General features: G+C 39.0%; 1 long non-coding RNA gene across 1 annotated transcript; it reads left to right on the forward strand.

Moving 5' to 3' along the window:
- Positions 1-2985: 2985 nt before the first annotated feature.
- On the forward strand, positions 2986-4500 carry LOC127528356 (uncharacterized). Its single transcript, XR_007935245.1, has 3 exons — positions 2986-4132; positions 4258-4353; positions 4389-4500. It is a non-coding gene; the product is annotated as an uncharacterized LOC127528356 (long non-coding RNA).
- Positions 4501-17513: the final 13013 nt, after the last annotated feature.

Raw genomic sequence — 17513 nt, forward strand, 5'->3', positions numbered from 1 at the left:
TCTTTGGACTGTGGGAGGAAACTGGAGCCCCCGGAGGAAACCCACGCAGACACGGGGAGAACATGCAAACTCCACGCAGGGAGGACCCGGGAATCGAACCCAGGTCCCCAGATCTCCCAACTGCGAGGCAGCAGCGCTACCCACTGCGCCACCGTGCCGCCCCTCTAGGCATTCTACTTAACATAAATGACCTCAATCAGTCCTCATTGTATTCAGGGTTCTCATGGAAGAATATGATGATGACGGTCACGTGGACTTCTGGTCTTTAATCCATCAATGTAGGGACATCACGGTGCTTTGATCAGGTGGTAGTGGCGCAGATCGCCACCACAGAAAACTGTAAAAAAGAACAGAAGAGAAAGTAGGGGTTAGTACGGATTTTGGAGCCATCATGAATAATAATGATAATTCATTGAATACACAGAGTATCAGGATTAAACTAAAATGAAGCTATGAGAAAGCAATGTTAAAGTAATGTGTTTTCAGCAGTGTTTTAAAGTGCTCCACTGTATTAGTCTGGTGAATTTCTATCGGTAAGCTATTCCAGATTTTAGGTGCATAACAGCAGAAGGCCGCCTCACCACTTCTTTTTAAGTTTACCTCTTGGAATTCTAAGAAGACACTCATTTGAAGATCTAAGGTTATGATTTGGAGTGTAAGGTGAGAGGCATTCCGAAATATAAGATGGAGCAAGATTATTTAAGGCTTTGTAAACCATAAGCACTATTTTAAAGTCAATCCTGAATGACACAGGTAACCAGTGTAGTGACATCAAAACTGGGGTGATGTGCTCAGATTTTCTTTTCCTAGTTAAGATTCTAGCAGCTGAATTCTGCACTCATTGTAATCAATTGATGTCTTTTTTGGGTAGTCCTGAGAGGAGTGCGTTACAGTAATCTAGTTGACTGAAAACAAAAGTGTGAACTAATTTTTTAGCATCTTACAGTGTTATAAGAGGTCTAACCTTTGCAATATTTCTTAAGTGAAAAAATGCTGTCTTAGTAATCTGATTAATATGTGATTTAAAATTCAGGTCACAGTCAACATTTACCCCTAAATTCTTTACCTCTGTCTTGACTTTTAATCCTAATGCATCAAGTTTATTTCTAGTAACCTCATTATATCCATTATTGCCAATCACTAAAATTTCAATTTTCTCTTTATTTAGTTTGACAAAATTATTACTCATCCATTCGGAAACACAAGTAAGACATTGTATCAGTGAATCAAGAGAGTCGGGGTCATCAGGCGCTATTGATAAATACAGCTGTGTGTCATCGGCATAGCTCTGGTAGCTCACGTTATGCCCCGAGATAATCTGACCTAACGGAAGCATGTAAACGGAAGATGATTATAACACTGCTGGTGCATTTGACAGGACATTTAGGTTCACAGATATTCACTTGTTAATGGCATGAAAGGCGGTCTTTTATTCAGGCCCCCCTCTAGAACTTCTTAAATTTAATTTGATAAAAAATAGTGGAACCCATGACCCATGAGGATATTTGTTTCCTCACAGTTATTTTAAGCACGTAGCACGTTAAGTTAAGCATGTAGGCTCCAGGTGTGTGCAAGTGCATGTGGGAACGTACATGCGCTGCTCCAAGGTTGTTTGGGGTGTTTGGCTGATCGCGTATTCACGTGCAAACATGGGTTGATTGGGCAAGTGCTTCATTGACAACCTTGGAGCAGGTGATTGTAGCAAAGGGGAGCCTGCTTGGCAAAATCATGGAGAGACAAGAAAATAAAGAAATGGAGGCTAACAGAAAGAGAGAGTGAGAGGCAGGACGGGGAGCCACGCTGTTAGGGTTAAAGAGGATCACTCCTGTTGAGCACCTTACCGATCAAGGGTGAGCCACGTATTTGGAGTAGGTGTCCGCAGATATCAGGGAATGGTGGGGGGAGTAGGGGTCCCTTGTGAATGGCTGGGAAATGGCAGAGAAGGACACGAGTCGGGATTTTCAGGGTCGACTGTACCTGTTGGTGGGGGTCTCCTTGTTGCTGCAGAGAGTTTAGAGAGTTGCACTAGAGCTCCGGTTTTAAGAAGAAGACCTGCCATGGAGTTTTAGCGTCATTTTTATGGATTTGTTTATTGTCATTTATTGGGACTTTTAACCTCCACTGTTCACCTTGATTTTATGGATTATTTATGCACAGTATTTATGAAGAGTTGTGAGAAAAGCACTCTTTAAACACTTTGTTTGTTTTAATAAAACCACTTGAAGCATTTTGAACCAAGTTTTGATGACAGTGTGTGTCCTCATTTGCCCGGCTCATCCACAGTTTCATTATCGACGGTTCTAGGTTCAAGCTGCCTTCAATCGTGGAGCCAACCAGGACTGTCACGGCTCCTAAAGTGCCATCTTCCATTCATCCAATTTCTAACCCGCTGAATCCGAACACAGGGTCACGGGGGTCTGCTGGAGCCAATCCCAGCCAACACAGGGCACAAGGCAGGAACCAATCCCGGGCAGGGTGCCAACCCACCGCAGAAGTGCCATCTTTCTTTTCAAAAAAAAAAAAAAGTCCTATACCTCCAGAACTGCTAGCTGGTGTGATATTCATGTATTTTCTGATAACATGAGTTTCATGTCTGGTTAAAGCATACTGTATATTCTGCAGTAGAAAATTGAAACTGCAGTCATAAGGTCAGTGAGAGGTTAGATGATCAGTCCATTTTTTATTAAATACATCAATGACATCTTAATACTGTTCTGACATAAGATTTAAAGAATTACAAACCACATGTGAAAATTTGGATGAAACCTCTAGACATCTGTCAAAGCAACCCGGTCCTAACAAAACAAGGCCACCAGTTTTTCAATCAAAGTTGGAGTTACGTCATCTAAGCCATTGATATCGTAACACTACTTGTCTGACAAGGCACAGTAATATGAAAATGGAGATCTGCTCATAGTGAAGAGCACCTACTTTTGGAATTATTTGTGGAGTGATACATTTGATAACATGACTGAATCCATTTGTTCATTATTTTCTGTGAGAAGAAAACACATTTCACATCCACCACCTGTTAAAGTTAAAAATGATCAGGAATACTAGATCCAGGGAACTGCAGATTTGTGATCAACTGTATTCTGCTTGGTCCATTGGTGAGGCAATGGATCTGACGTCTTAGGTTCCATTTCATGACATTCATAATTTCTTTCCCAGTTCCACTAGTGTCATCTAGAAAACCCCAATAGGCATGTCTACACTTTATTTCATAGGTGGTGGGTTCAGTCAAAATTCAGAAGTTTTTTATAATGTTGTTTTGTTTTTTCTATTTTGTATCTTTGTTTTCAGGTTTGGCATTATTATTTTATCATTGTTCTGAAGATTCTATTTTCTATTCTTTTTCTGAAGGTGTAACCCCATTTTGCATCCATCTCTGCATGATCAGGGCCTTACTGTTATCTACTGCTATGCCTGTGACACAGTGGTCAAATGGCATTTTTCAGTTAATACTCTTCACCTATAAAAGATGGCAGCATGCTAATCCTGATTTCCAAGTTTCTGTAGTTATATCTAAAAACCTGTTAACTAGATAATCAATGTAGGTAGGTTGACCTTTGAGTGTGTTTCTGGCTTTGACTTCTGGTACTTTTGATGAAGCGTTTCTATGAATTTTGACCTTGCCTGCTTGTCCCTCATTCCTTTTCACATTATTTAATAAATAAAGTAAACCAAATCACTAATGGTGCCACTGTGACCAGGGTTTTGTGTCAGTTTTCTCTCTCCACAAGTGGCTATTTCACAGCAATTCTGAATTGTGTTAGTGACCATCGCTTGCTTGACAACACTTTAGAAAAGATCCTTAAAAGTTGTTTACATTTCTGCCACACCTGCAAGACAAAAGCCGCATCTTTATAACACACTCACCATCTTCATGAGGAAAGTCTGGCAAATCAACCAAACTGACATGTCCAGAAATCTTACATTCACTAGACTTTGTTTTGCTTACTGTAAGTGAGTTACTCAGATATGGAAAAACTTTTTTGCTTGAATAAATCTGGAGATGAAACACTGGCAATTAATACATTTGGTTTTTGATGTTTTCATGTCCGCCGCTAATTGTGTTTCGGTCTGTGAAGGTACAGCTTCACAGCTGGTGGGGTGATGGGCTACGTCACGTGTATCTACGGGGACGACATTCACTGACGCACACATAAACAGCGAACGGGACGATGGAAACAAAACGCACTCAGTACAGTTCAGTACAAACATTGAACACTATTACTATGTAGCCCCGCTACACAGTGATTGTGGTTTTCTATATAATTTATGGAGTTTAACTGTTTATAGCCAAGAATAATATTATAAATAGTTAAAAGAGCACTTACCTTTCTAAACGGGGTTGGTGTTGGGAGACGCTCTCTGTGGATAACTAGTATGGTGCAGGGACACACGTATAGAGAAGGGGCTCGAGTTAAGTTTAAAGAGCCAGTAGGAAGTGGACGGAGAAGCCTTGGGCTCATGTTGGTACACACACACGCAGAGATAAGTGTGTTCAAAGAATATTAATTTTAACTTTACTTACTGTATATAGAACCTTATCATACATTCACATGCAACTCAAGGTACTTTCCACAGATAAATCAACTAAAACAGGCCCCAACAGGGTTGAACTTCTAAGCTCTGATCCTGTGGCCCCGATGAAGACCAGGGTGGCTGCCCTCTCGTGGCCCAGGGGAGGTATTGTCCCTCTCCCGGTCCTTCCAGGCGTCCCAGCTGGGCAGGCTCCCCAGCTATCCGCCACAATGTATATAAAAATAAACATATATACAGTATATACCTGCATTTGACTTAGGCATATGTACAAGGCAACATATTAAGTGGAGACAGTTTGATGTTATTAAATCCAATGAAATGATGCAAAAGCAAATAAAACAGTCCACAATAGTTTTGGTTGATTTAAGATGTACATGGAGTTCTTGATTCTTGAATGTGATTAGTTGACCAGCTAACACGGAGGAGAGGAAACAAAAAACTTCCAAGATTGGTCCAGTAGGAGAAAAACAAACCTCTGGAGGACCACAGTCGTCTGCCATAGTGATTTCCTATGGTGTAACTGGTGTCGTGATGAGTGATATCATTGGCAGATCCCTGGGAAATCCCACAGGCTGTGTTTTTGGCCTTTTGCCTGCATGTGAGTAGCCAAGTGTAAGGAGCTTCGATTTGGACCATTGAGCTGTTGAGCTGTATCCTTGTTTGATCTTTCCTTTCTTTTTGGTTTTCTTTTCTGGGACATCTTCCAGGACTGAAATAATATTCTTTTTAAAGAAGAAAACTTTTTCTTTTTGATTTACTTTTTCGCTGCTCCTGGAAAGAGCCATTGTATAAATGTTGTAAATAGTTCTTATTTTTCCTATTTGTGTGTCGTTGCTATTTGACTGTGTGCAGGACACTGATTTTTGATTATTGTTTTTTTTAATTAGCACTGGCTACCATAAAGGATAGCTTTTTATTTTTGCCCCTCAAATCTTGTCTGAGTTTCTCACTCACTTGTGGTTTCTGGTCAATCATGAAGTACAAGATGCCCAGGGATTTATCTGTGCAGGGGTTCAAGATCACAGGGCATCACAGGTGGTCCTGGAGCTGAGAAACTGACCCAGAAATGAGCCCACCGGTACGTGTGCCTGCATGTTTTTTCAGCCCTGGATTCCTAACTGTATGCTCTCCTCACTGGAAGGAAAATTGACCTGGCATATCTGAGAGGAAATGAGACACAGCTAATTGAAATTTGCCATGTTGAAGAGTATTTCAGTAAAGCAAACCAAACAAATACATAACGAGGATTCAATCACTTCTTGCCTTTCCCACCACGATTGAGTGTGGGGTTTCAAAATCCCTGAAAAACATGTGTTTCAGCAAAAACTATTGACATGCCTTAATGGATTTGTATACTCAATTTCAGGGTCATCGGACGCCAGGCTGGAGCACATCTGTCAGACATATTCCACACAAAAATTGGTGACAGATTGCAATCTGCATCACTGAGAGAAATCTTTCTGCCAGTTTCCTCTTCAAATTCTAATGGAATTAATTTATACAATCTCATGAACAATCTTCCATAAAGTGATTAGTTTAACTGAAGTAAATAATAAGGCAGCAATGCAAGGCTCTTCAGCATGGCACCATCATGAGAAGAAGGTTTTTTGACAATAACTGTAATGTAAACAAAGCCTCGGGTCAACAGAACATCAACAGTGACTAGTCCACCTGGGCTGTCAGTGATTATTCAACACATTGACTGAATTGGCAGTCATCATCACATGGAAGAAGAAAATAACGTGACAGACTCCTATAAGGTTTCCTTTTAAAAATCTTGGCCTAAAGGCCATAAAAGTTCAATCACCAAGTTATACTGTGTATATTCCAATGCAAGTCTTTAATGATATTTGCCATTAATATGACAGTGGAACCTCGGTTTGCGAGCATACTTCATTCTTGAAACGTGCTCGCAGTCCAAAGCACTCGTATATCAAAGCGAATTTTCCCATAAGAAATAATGGAAACTCAGATGATTCGTTCCACAACCCAAAACTATTCATATGAAAATGATTAGTATAAAATATAAAGTAAAAATACATAAAACAAATTAACTTGCACTTTACCTTTGAAAAGAATCATGGCTGGTGTGAGGGAGACGAGAGAGAGGAGAGGTTATTGTGTAGGACGACTTTCACTCTAACTAACGGAATCCCTGCTATCTGTTGGCTCACTGGAATCTTCTTCTTTTTTTTGCGACTTTAACAAGGAAGCCACCTATCCAATGACAGTTGCTTTTGCCTGAAGAGTCACTACACTTGGACACAAAATTAAAAAAATGCTTTATGCACTGTAAGGTTTCTAAACTCTTTTGGGATTCCACCCAATGGGACGACACGCAGAACAGTGTCCCGAAGCAACCGCAGGCTCCCAAGCGCTTTAGCAGTTCACTGTAAAAGCGAATCCAAAAAGATCGTGGACATGCTGTAAGCGCCTGCTGTCAATGGGTGATGCAAGGAACATTATAAATGCAAGGGCATAGTAGTACTTGGCCACTAACCTGGCCATGACCCTGCCTGATTGCTGTGCAGATCCCGCTACAATAAATAACCGTGCTGTTCCTGTTTCAAGCTGAATAAAAGCTGGTGTTGCTAAAGTACTGAGACTCAGTTTTGTGTTTTGGGGTGCAAGACAAGGACTCACACGTTACAACACACACACGTGGTCACAATGCTATAGTGAACAGTATATGCTCGTATGGATGTTGACTATATGAGTGAGGCATGCCAACTGAGGCCGAGAATGGGAGACGATTACCCACAATCCTGCAGCGAGAGAGAGAGAAGAACCATCAGCTCAGTTGTGATCATGTGACACTCAGCAGACAAAGCATATATGTACTACTCGTATTGCAAGACCTTATTAAAAATTTTAGCTTGTCTTGCAAAACACTCACAAACTAATTACTTGCAATCCAAGGTTTTACTGTATTATTATCAATAACAATAATACTAAAGATGCACAATGTCACACATGGGCACCTGAAGATTACCTTCTAGGCTTAAGACATGGTGTGCCAGTGCTATCAATGCCATCTGTTTTCTCCTCCACACAAGGAGGGCACTTCAGCCACACCCCCACTCAACTAAACCCCGCCCCTTCCAGGCGGGATGGCATCTCTATCCTGCGTGAAAGAGCTCCTCGACCCAGACCTGCTCAAGAGAGCTGACAGCATAGAGAAGCCACTGAGGCTCACATTTCTGTCCTTGGTTTGGACAGTGGCCGTAAATGGAGTGACCTCAACATTTCTTTGGTTCTCCTTGCCCTTATTTGCTCTCCATAGCACTAAAAACAGACTTCCAGTCCTGCTGGTGTGACGCCCACCTACACACAGACATTTCCTTTTTATTCTTCAGTGCATTTTATTGAATTCTTTCTTCAGGTATTTGAAGAATGTCAAGCTGAAGGCACATTGTGTGTGACCAACAAGGCAGTCTTTTCACTAGAAAGAGTATGTCTCTGGTAGTTTCATTCTTTCCATATTTATAAAAAAATTAAGTACAACTGTAAGACAAGCACAAGTTTTGTTATTGGGCAAATGCAGAAGCTGTAGTCAAAAGAGCTAGACCCTGAACTCAAAATACATAACAAAAAAAAAAATACTTTCAGTATTTTGCATAAACACTTTTCTTTATTTTTAAATAAAGCTGAAGCAGTTACCTGAAATCCTCAGCCTTGAATACGTTGGTGGCTAACATTAAGTGATGCATGCCCAGCAGCGAAGTGTTTACACACACAAAATGAGATGTGGCAAAGTAAGATGTCATCAATAAAGTGACCACATTTATGATACATTTATAAAAAACATCAAATTAAAAAAAAGTCTTCTTTTTGAAAACCCCTTCATAAGGTGAATTTTCATAACACAAACACATAAACACCATTTATGTAAATAGAATAAAGTATTAAGAGCTCCCTGACCACAAACAATGACCCCCCACTTTTGCTGAAATATCACCAAAATACAAAAACATTGATAGAATTAGTGGAGTAATAATAACATTAGTCATCCAAACAAACTCCAACAACACATTTTCCTTTCATTAAATACATTTTAATCAAACTGTTTACGTATATTTATAACTTTAAGTTTCACATTCAAAGGGGTGGCCTTTAGATCTTTCTTTTGTTTTTCCAATTATTTCATGATGTGTTTTAGGGAGTGTGTCAATGCACAGAGCGGACGGAGCAAGCCTCCACCTCATCCCCTTGTTCCAAAAGTCAATTTAATATCTAATAAAGTGCTAATGTCTGTGTGTATGTCGGGTCCATCCATCCATTGTCCAACCCGCTGAATCCGAACACAGGGTCACGGGGGTCTGCTGGAGCCAATCCCAGCCAACACAGGGCACAAGGCAGGGTCCCTGCCTGAGCAATCTCCTCTGAGCAATCTCATTGGTCAATTTGGCTTTAGTCTGATTGGTCAGTTTTGCAATGGAGGTTTACATGCACAAAGATAATAAAGAACAGTGTAGAACACTGAATGTCTCCTTCAAACATGTGAAGTATTCGCAAGAATACAAATGATGTTTTCACGGCGGGTAATGGGAGCCCATCTACCAGTTGGGGTAGTCAAAAATAGAACAAGGGGTAAGCAACACACCTCGAGTCAGCAGAACGTGATCAAGAGAGGACACAGCACCCAAAACAGTTTGAGACACACGAGGATAGTGAAGAAAGATGTACGAGGAACGTGGAGGGTACATGTAAGGCAAGAGATATCAAATATCATCCATCCCTCCATCCATTATCCAACCCGCTATATCCTAACACAGGGTCACGGGGGTCTGCGGAAGACAATCCCAGCCAACACAGGGCACAAGGCAGGAACAAATCCCGGGCAGGGTTCCAGCCCACCGCAGTATCAAAAATCAAGTATTTTCAAAATTATTCTATTTATTACTTGTCTTTGTTAGATAATGTAGCTAGTTTTTAAAGGAAAGATGACTACACCACTTCATAAACTATGCTCAAATAATTTTTAGAGCTCAAGAAACAGTTGGACAAAATTAAATTTATAAGCCAACTCAAGACACCACATGCCTGTGTGTCATCCTCACACTAAACTCACTGCATTTAGTATCAGTGTATTTTAATGAGCTTACAATATTTTTGTTTCCTTCTATTCATTTTATTATTTTATTCCTTTTCAAAATGAGATGCACATTCCTGTTATTCACAAAATAAAAGATTGGACATTGAATTATAAATGAGAGATCTTTATTGTCACATGTACTGCACTAGCGTAGTGAAATTCTTGCGCCACAGTTGCAGTGATGTATAAGTAAATAAATACAACAAATAAATAATGCAAGATAAAAAAACAAATAAATAAGAGTTAAAAAACATAACACACAGTAAGATTACACATAAACCAACAGGTGGGTACAGCACACAGTGCAGGGAACGTAAGATCAGGTTACTGAGAGTTCATTGACTTTCTGGCCAGATGAACGCAGAATGCAGAAGTAAAAACAGGGGAAGGAGCTGGATGGCTGTCATCAGAGATGATGGATTCAGCTCTACTCAGACATCTGGACAGCTGCACAGAGAGTCATTTGGAGGAGTTTGCAATCATGGCAGTTCAGGTTACCAAATCACTCCAGGATGCAGGATCCTTTCAATAGTGCAGCGGTAAACATTCACTAATGTTTTGGTTCCTGTTCCAAAATTCTTTAGCCTCCTCAGGAAAGAAAAGCCTTTGCTGAGCCTTTATGAGGGTTCAGGTGATGTTGACTGACCACGCAAGGCAGTCCATGATTATGGACACCCAGGAATCTGAATCTGTTAACTGTCATTGACACGGAGTGGAGCGTGACTGCTTTCATTCTTTCTGAAGTCAACAATGACCTCCTTTGTTCTGCCAACATTAAGGGGGAGGTTACTGTTATGGCACCATACAGTGTGCTCTTTTGCCTCCTTCCTGTAGTCAGGGTTATTATTGTCAGTGATGAGGCCAATTACAGTGGTGTCGACTGTGAACTTGATGATATTGCTGCCCTCATGCTTTGCTACACAGTCATAGGTGAATAGACTGTATAGCAGCCTTGCAGAACGCGGATGTTCGTAAACAGCATGGAGGAGTTATTTTTGCCAATCCTCACTGACTGGGGTCTATTTGTCAGGAAGTCAAAAACCAAACCACAGATAGAGCTGCTCAGACCAAGGTCTCTGAGCTTAAGCACCAGGCTGCGTGGGTGCTTTTCCTTTCCAGATATCCCAGAGCACCGTGCAGGGCAAAGGTGATGGCATACGTTTTGGTAAACATTCTAAATAAAGAATGCACAATGTCATCGCTCTAACATCATTTTCTTTACAGTATACTTAGTTGAAGTGGATTCTGTAAAGTGGTGGTAAGTGCTACTACCAGATAAAAGACCATCACTGACAAAACTGTGGTACACACTTCATTTAAGACTCAAGAAGAGCAAAGTAAAATATCTTATGTTATACTGGCACTCAGCCTGACGAGACAAATCTTAAATAGAAGTAAAGTTGAGCATGCAAAGTTCAGCAACAACCAGGCACTAACTAAAATATAAAAGATGAAGCAAGTGCAGGGTGTAAAATAAGAGTTTCTCATGTTTGAGAAATCCTACAAGTTAAGTCCTCTTTCCGGCTAACCTTTCTTTCCTTTTTTACTTTATTTTCTTTTTTTGGATTACCATTTTCTTTGTCTTTGGATGTATTGTCTCTTTCCTTTTTTTATTCTAAAGTTATTATACATTTTCCAACCTGCTTAATCCAATTCAGGGTCATGAGGTGCTGGAGGATCTTCTGACAGCAGTGGGTGCCAGTCAATCACAGGGCAAAGACATGCAAGTACTGTCATGCATACTAGGCCAGTTTAGTGTCTATCATAAACATGGGGAAGAAAACTGGAGTACCTGAAGAAAAACCTACTCAGTCAAAAGGAAAATGCACAAACTTCACAAGGCCTGTGACTGGGTGTAGGGTTCAAACCCAGGATGGTGGATCTCCATGCTTCAGAAAGTCATCATAATTCTAGGACAAAAAAATAATAACAATTACAATATATATATATATTTTCAATGAAATAAGACAGGTTTTACTTTTTAAGACTTTGCTCTAGTTGTACAGTATATACTCAAATTTGACAGATATGTTTAATCATGATTACTTCTATAGATAACTGTGCCTTTGGGATTTAAGGAGAAAAATTATTCAAATATACAAAATGCCACATTCACCAGAACTTAGAGCTAAAAAGGTACTCCATTAATGACAACGGCAACGATAAAAAGATACATGTTTCAAATCCAGAATACTATTCAATTTTTTTTTTACCATGGTATTAGATCATCTGTGATGTGCACGTAACACAATACGTACCAACTAACCTCTTATGTTTCTTTCTTAATGGGGAAAGGAAGAAATGTCAAACCAGCCATATACCTGTTACCTGTAACCTCTTACCTGTCTCACTGTCTCTATTGTACCCCGCTTATTCAACCCCAGGGACCTCGAAAGACAGGGACTGTCTTAATTTTCACTCATTTGCTTCAACTCAGTTTATGACCAACAGCGGATTCCACAAAGTGTCCTTCGTGCCCTTAAGGAACTGCAGCTAGAGAAGGAATGACAATGCATCACTCTGCAATACCAGTAATCAATAATTGAACAGAGACATCGACTTTAAGTTTCTATTCAATTATGTTTAATGGCATAATAACTAATGGCAGCAAATATAAGCAATACCAATAAGTATACAACCTGGGTGGCTTCATGCGGTCTTCACTAAGTCCCAGATGGCATTTCCCACAAGACATCGTTCATTAGTTATTAATGATATATCCTTAGTTAAAAAGTAAAAGCTGGAGACAAAATTCCTTGGAAAATGTCCTGCAGTTAGTTAGAAAGCAAGCCCCATTTAAATATCTGAGGCTCCATCGAAAGCATCAGACACGCAGCAACCAAACACTCCATCGTTATTAAAACGCAAGTAAAAAATTAACTAATTTTGGAACAAGTTCAACTACAGGCAGCCACTCTTTCCCCACTTTTTACTGAGATTAAGCGTGCACACCTAGCTTACTGTCCGCTAACAAAGGGGCTAATACTTCTACAGTTTCTCAAAACACAGGAAAGCTATCACACAACCTCAGGTTCGATTCCCATGGGAATTGCTCTAAGTTGCAAGCAGTCTGATTATTTAAAACATTCTAAGGTCCTGCTGTGTTTTTCAGCTTTCCCAGAACACAGTTCACTCCTGTTCAGCTTGACAATTCTTTCAGGCCTTGGCCATTTACAGTACCTGAAATCTGTCAAGTGAAAAGGTTCAAACATCCCCCATATAGGTAAAAATCCATTGGCTGGAGAAGGAAATTGTGTGTTAAATCAGAAAATGAAGTAAAATAGGAACTGAAAGAGGGAAACTGCACAGAGGGTGTGGAGTTGGTGGAGCAGAGTTTACTTAATTGCAATAAATATATTAGTGTAATAGATACATTACTGGTGAAAACAAATCCCGTGAAAGTGATTATTTTAATGATAACGAAGATAAAAATATATTAGTGCTGAAGAAAATATGTATTTACAGTGCAATTAAAACAGGGAATGTTATGTCAGGAATACTCACAGCTCCTTGGGTTAAGTAATGGATCACTGTTGCCTGGTCTATAGCTGGAAGTCATGAGCTGTTAGGTGTGAAAAGAAAAAACAGCACAGGAGTTGAAAGACAGAGAGAACAACCCTAGAAGACCAGCTACCGAGAGCGTTTCATTGGCTAATGAAGCTCCTAGGTGTAATTTCTGTAAAGTTGATGACACATTAGGTGACTGGGATATCAAACCCAACAAATACAGTCTCATTGCCTGAAAATGCCAAATTTGACAATTTCAAAGTGAAATGCATATCAAATTAGACAACTGCAAAATGACTTTCCAGCACAGTTTCACATTTTCAAAGTATTGTCAGCGTACCCCTTTTCTGACAGTTAATAATGTGCTGCCTGACAGAGTTGCTCCCTGTGCAAAGGCTTTATAGATACGTCAAGTTCAGATGCAATCTCAGAAAGAAAATAAGAATCTGTTTTTCTTATTTCCCATTCTGTCTTAGTATACAGAACACAAGACATCAGACAGACGAGCCTCTGTTTTCTGCTTGTGTTTTTCAAAACACCTGTACTCCTTATTTCTCAAGGCTGCATTATATGCATTGTACTGCTGGATCTGCACTCATTGGTTCTCTGCTCTCACATGCACACATGTGCTCCCCAATGACTTAAGGCAAAATTAAATCTGTTTGAACTGAGTTGCTGGATATGTCAAAATACATGACTGGAAATAATGGGAATGTGCCACCAACTGCCTCCATCGCACAAAGATTATGTAAAGGAAAGAGTGTGACTGAAAATCACTGGAAACATCATGAAATGTCACGTGGCCTTAAGATCACCTCCGAAAATGCATCAGTGGTTAGAAAATTAAAGGAATCCAGCTAGAGAAGTACAGATATTCCAAATGGGCCATTTTAAGTTTAGAGCTCAGTATTTTATCGTACTCACCTGTGGAATAGTGGGTCCGTGGCTTAACATTTAAGTGGCCCATCTTTAAATAAATAAATAATTGAATATCCGGCTTGATCTCCGTGGGTGTGTGGCGAGAGGCTGGTGAGGTAACTGAGTTCATGTGCATGTGAGGGTGCTGTCTGTCTCAATTACTTCACCAGCTTTCTGCGGTGTAATTGAGGTGCTGTGCCCATGAAGGCATATAAAGGGGGACTCGGGAAGAAAGGGGAATCAAAAAAAAGAGAACACGAAAAGAGAGAGAAATGACAGAGGTTAATGGACTGAGACAAGGAGGGCATGAGTGATCAAGCGAGCCAGTGCTAAAGGAAAGGAAGCAGGCAGATGGGAATGGAGCACTGCGAGAGAAGTGTGTGGCTGATGCTTGAGGGGGCTTCCAGAGCAGAAGCAGCCAACTTACTCCAGACGACTTGCCGTGCAAGTCCAGGAAGGCAGGACGAGTCAGGCAGGGATGCCCAGTGATGTGCCATTGAACACCATGGGATTGGCAGTGGGCGCACGAGCAGGACAGAAGGGTGTCTGCGCCTGTTGGTTTGACGTCTCTCTGGGCTGCAAGAACCGGGCTGGGTAAGCCGGGAGACATCCATTTTAAAGGGGACTTGATTTTAAAGGCCTGTGAGATTTTAACCTTGTTTTACTGGATTATTTATTTGTTTGTTTTTAACCTCCACAATTCAGTTGTTTTTATGGATTATTTATTTATGATGGAAGTTTTGCACTGCACTTTTGAACACTGTTTCGGAGTTTTAAATAAAAGCACTGATGCACTTTTGCACCTATCCCTTGCTTTGTGTGTTGTGTCCTCATCTGATAGTCTCATCCATCGGTTACGTTACTGGCAGTAGCAGGTTGAAGAGGCTCCCCGTAAGGACCCTTTAGTGTGTGGCAAACCAGCACCGTCACATCACCACACGCTCCAGAACCATTCACACCACTGTGGCAAATGAAAGGCTATGAAAGAAATGAGTGTCATGACATATTTCTAAAGCACAAACTTGTGACTTTTTAGTAGTGTGTTTTATTGTCTACAATACACAAACTGTACAACACAACACATTTCAATTTATGAAATAGTAAAATAATGATGAACCTCCAATGTACAAACTATTTGAAACAGAAAAACACATACATTTTTCTTTTTTTAAAAAAAGTCTAATTTACAGTACAGTTTCATTACCATGTAGTTCAACACAAAGTTCAGTGCACAATTACAAAACACATCAAGTACAAACATGGAGAAATAAATATTCTTCACAAAACTTCCTGAGCAAACAATGCATGGCATATAAATTAAATAATAACAATTACAAATAAATAATTATAAAGTTTTGCAATTATCATGAATTTCAACAAAATGCTTGATAAAAGTTCAATATATTAAAATTACATCTTTTTGCACTGTAGCAAATATTTATCCTCATGACAGGTTTGTTAGCTGTACTAGAATTTCTTGAATTAATCTGCTCAATTCTTTTCATCAGCCCTTGCCCAGCCAAACAGAACACTAAGCACATAAGAAGTTGCTAATGATGAGAAAAAATAAGAAGAAAAAAGAGCAAACCAACAAAATAATCCCATGCCTTTATCTTCAAATTAAAACCTAAATAAACAGGGACTTCCGATTCAATATGTGTGGATAACACTGATATTAAAGATTCTAATCTCAAAAAAGCCCAATGCCTAATCATCGGTAATATCTTATTAGAAAAGGAAATCAAATACATACTTACATAAATATCATTTTTTGGCATTCAGTTTACATATTCCCGGTAATGCGTGACAAAGGTTGTGTTAATACTGTCGCCAGCAGCCACTCAGACCAGCCAGCTAGTGACCTTGCTTCCACATTTTTTATTAAAGACATGTGATACTCTGCTGCAGATAAAAGGAATTGAAATCATTCTGAAAGGAGCTATAGTTGACGCAGGCACTGTGTTGAAAGAAATGGTTGATTAAAAATATTACACTTCATAACTTTTGCAGCATTAGATTCTTTCCTGAAGTCAACAAATACAGAAATTTTGTTTTATTTGTTTCAAAATGCTGTCTCTCTCTTGAAGGTGCAAAATTATTCCAAACTACTTACAAAATGATATTTTGAATATTAACAAGCCATGAAAATAAACCACCAATACACTAACGTCTATGGAATTACAAAAGGCTTTAAGCTGGTCTCCTTTACTTAACCTTCGAAAACAAAATGGATTCAATGGTATGGATAACTGATGGAATGTGATATAAATTAAGCAAACTAGAATAAATAAAAAACTAATTAACAATCTTTCAATTTTTGGTTTGTTTGTTTGTTTGTATTTCTTAGAAAATATAAAGTGAAATATTCAAATATGCTCTGAAATTAAGCTAGCATGTAGCCGATTAAATGTTGGCAAAGCCACCATTCTCAGTTAAAAGAAAGTGAATAATAAAAAGCGAATATTAACAATGTTGTCTATTTTAAATGTACTAAACAAGCAAAAGAAATTAAAAAGATGTGATCTGGGAACAGATTTCAATGTTGTCAACCTTTTCTACCCAGGTGAAGTGATTGCTTGTTTTAACGCAGCATAAGAACTGCAGCATTTGAGTTCTTACATGAGGATATCGAATTTCAACCCAAGAAAGCAGCCAGTCTTGTTATGAATTTCTGTTATTAACATTTTAAAGAAATACAGTACCATGACATAACTATATATATATATATATATATATATATATATATATATATATATATATATATATATATGTGTGTGTGTGTGTGTGTGTGTGTGTGTTTATTTCAGATGAGAAAGTGGTCAGTGCTGCTGCATCCTGGGTTCAAATCCCATACCTGCTTGTTGACTGTGTGGAGTTTGTATGTTCTTGCACATACCAGGGACATGCAGGTTCAGTTAGTTAATATGTATATTTCATAGAGCTATTAGTCTTAAAAATGTTAATCATGTAAAGCAAGTTTAATGAATTGATGAATGTGGATGGATTTATACATATATATATATATTTATATAAACTGATGTTTAAAAGATGCAAATTAGTCATTATTTATTTCATGTTTCATAAGAATTTTCAAACATAAATTAAAATAAAAAGGATAACAGCCTTAGGTACCATAATTAATGCTAAAATAAAAATTCACTGTACCTGAATTAAAAATGTATGCAAATCACTCCTTGACAGTCAGAATTAATAATTATAAGCAACTGCTTCAAAATTGAACTTTAAAAACAGTCATGTGTATAAATCAGACGCCACTTAACAAACACTGTGGTCCTACCATACATAATGGATCTTGTTATTTACTCCATGTACACATTTACACTCAGGCACATTTATACTATGCACACAATATTCTGTGTGCACAAAAAGGCAGTTCATGTCCATAAAGTTTACAAAATGAAAAGAAAAATATTAAAAATAAGAC

This window comes from Erpetoichthys calabaricus, chromosome 6 (genome assembly GCF_900747795.2).
Source record: "Erpetoichthys calabaricus chromosome 6, fErpCal1.3, whole genome shotgun sequence".
Classification (NCBI taxonomy): domain Eukaryota; kingdom Metazoa; phylum Chordata; class Cladistia; order Polypteriformes; family Polypteridae; genus Erpetoichthys; species Erpetoichthys calabaricus.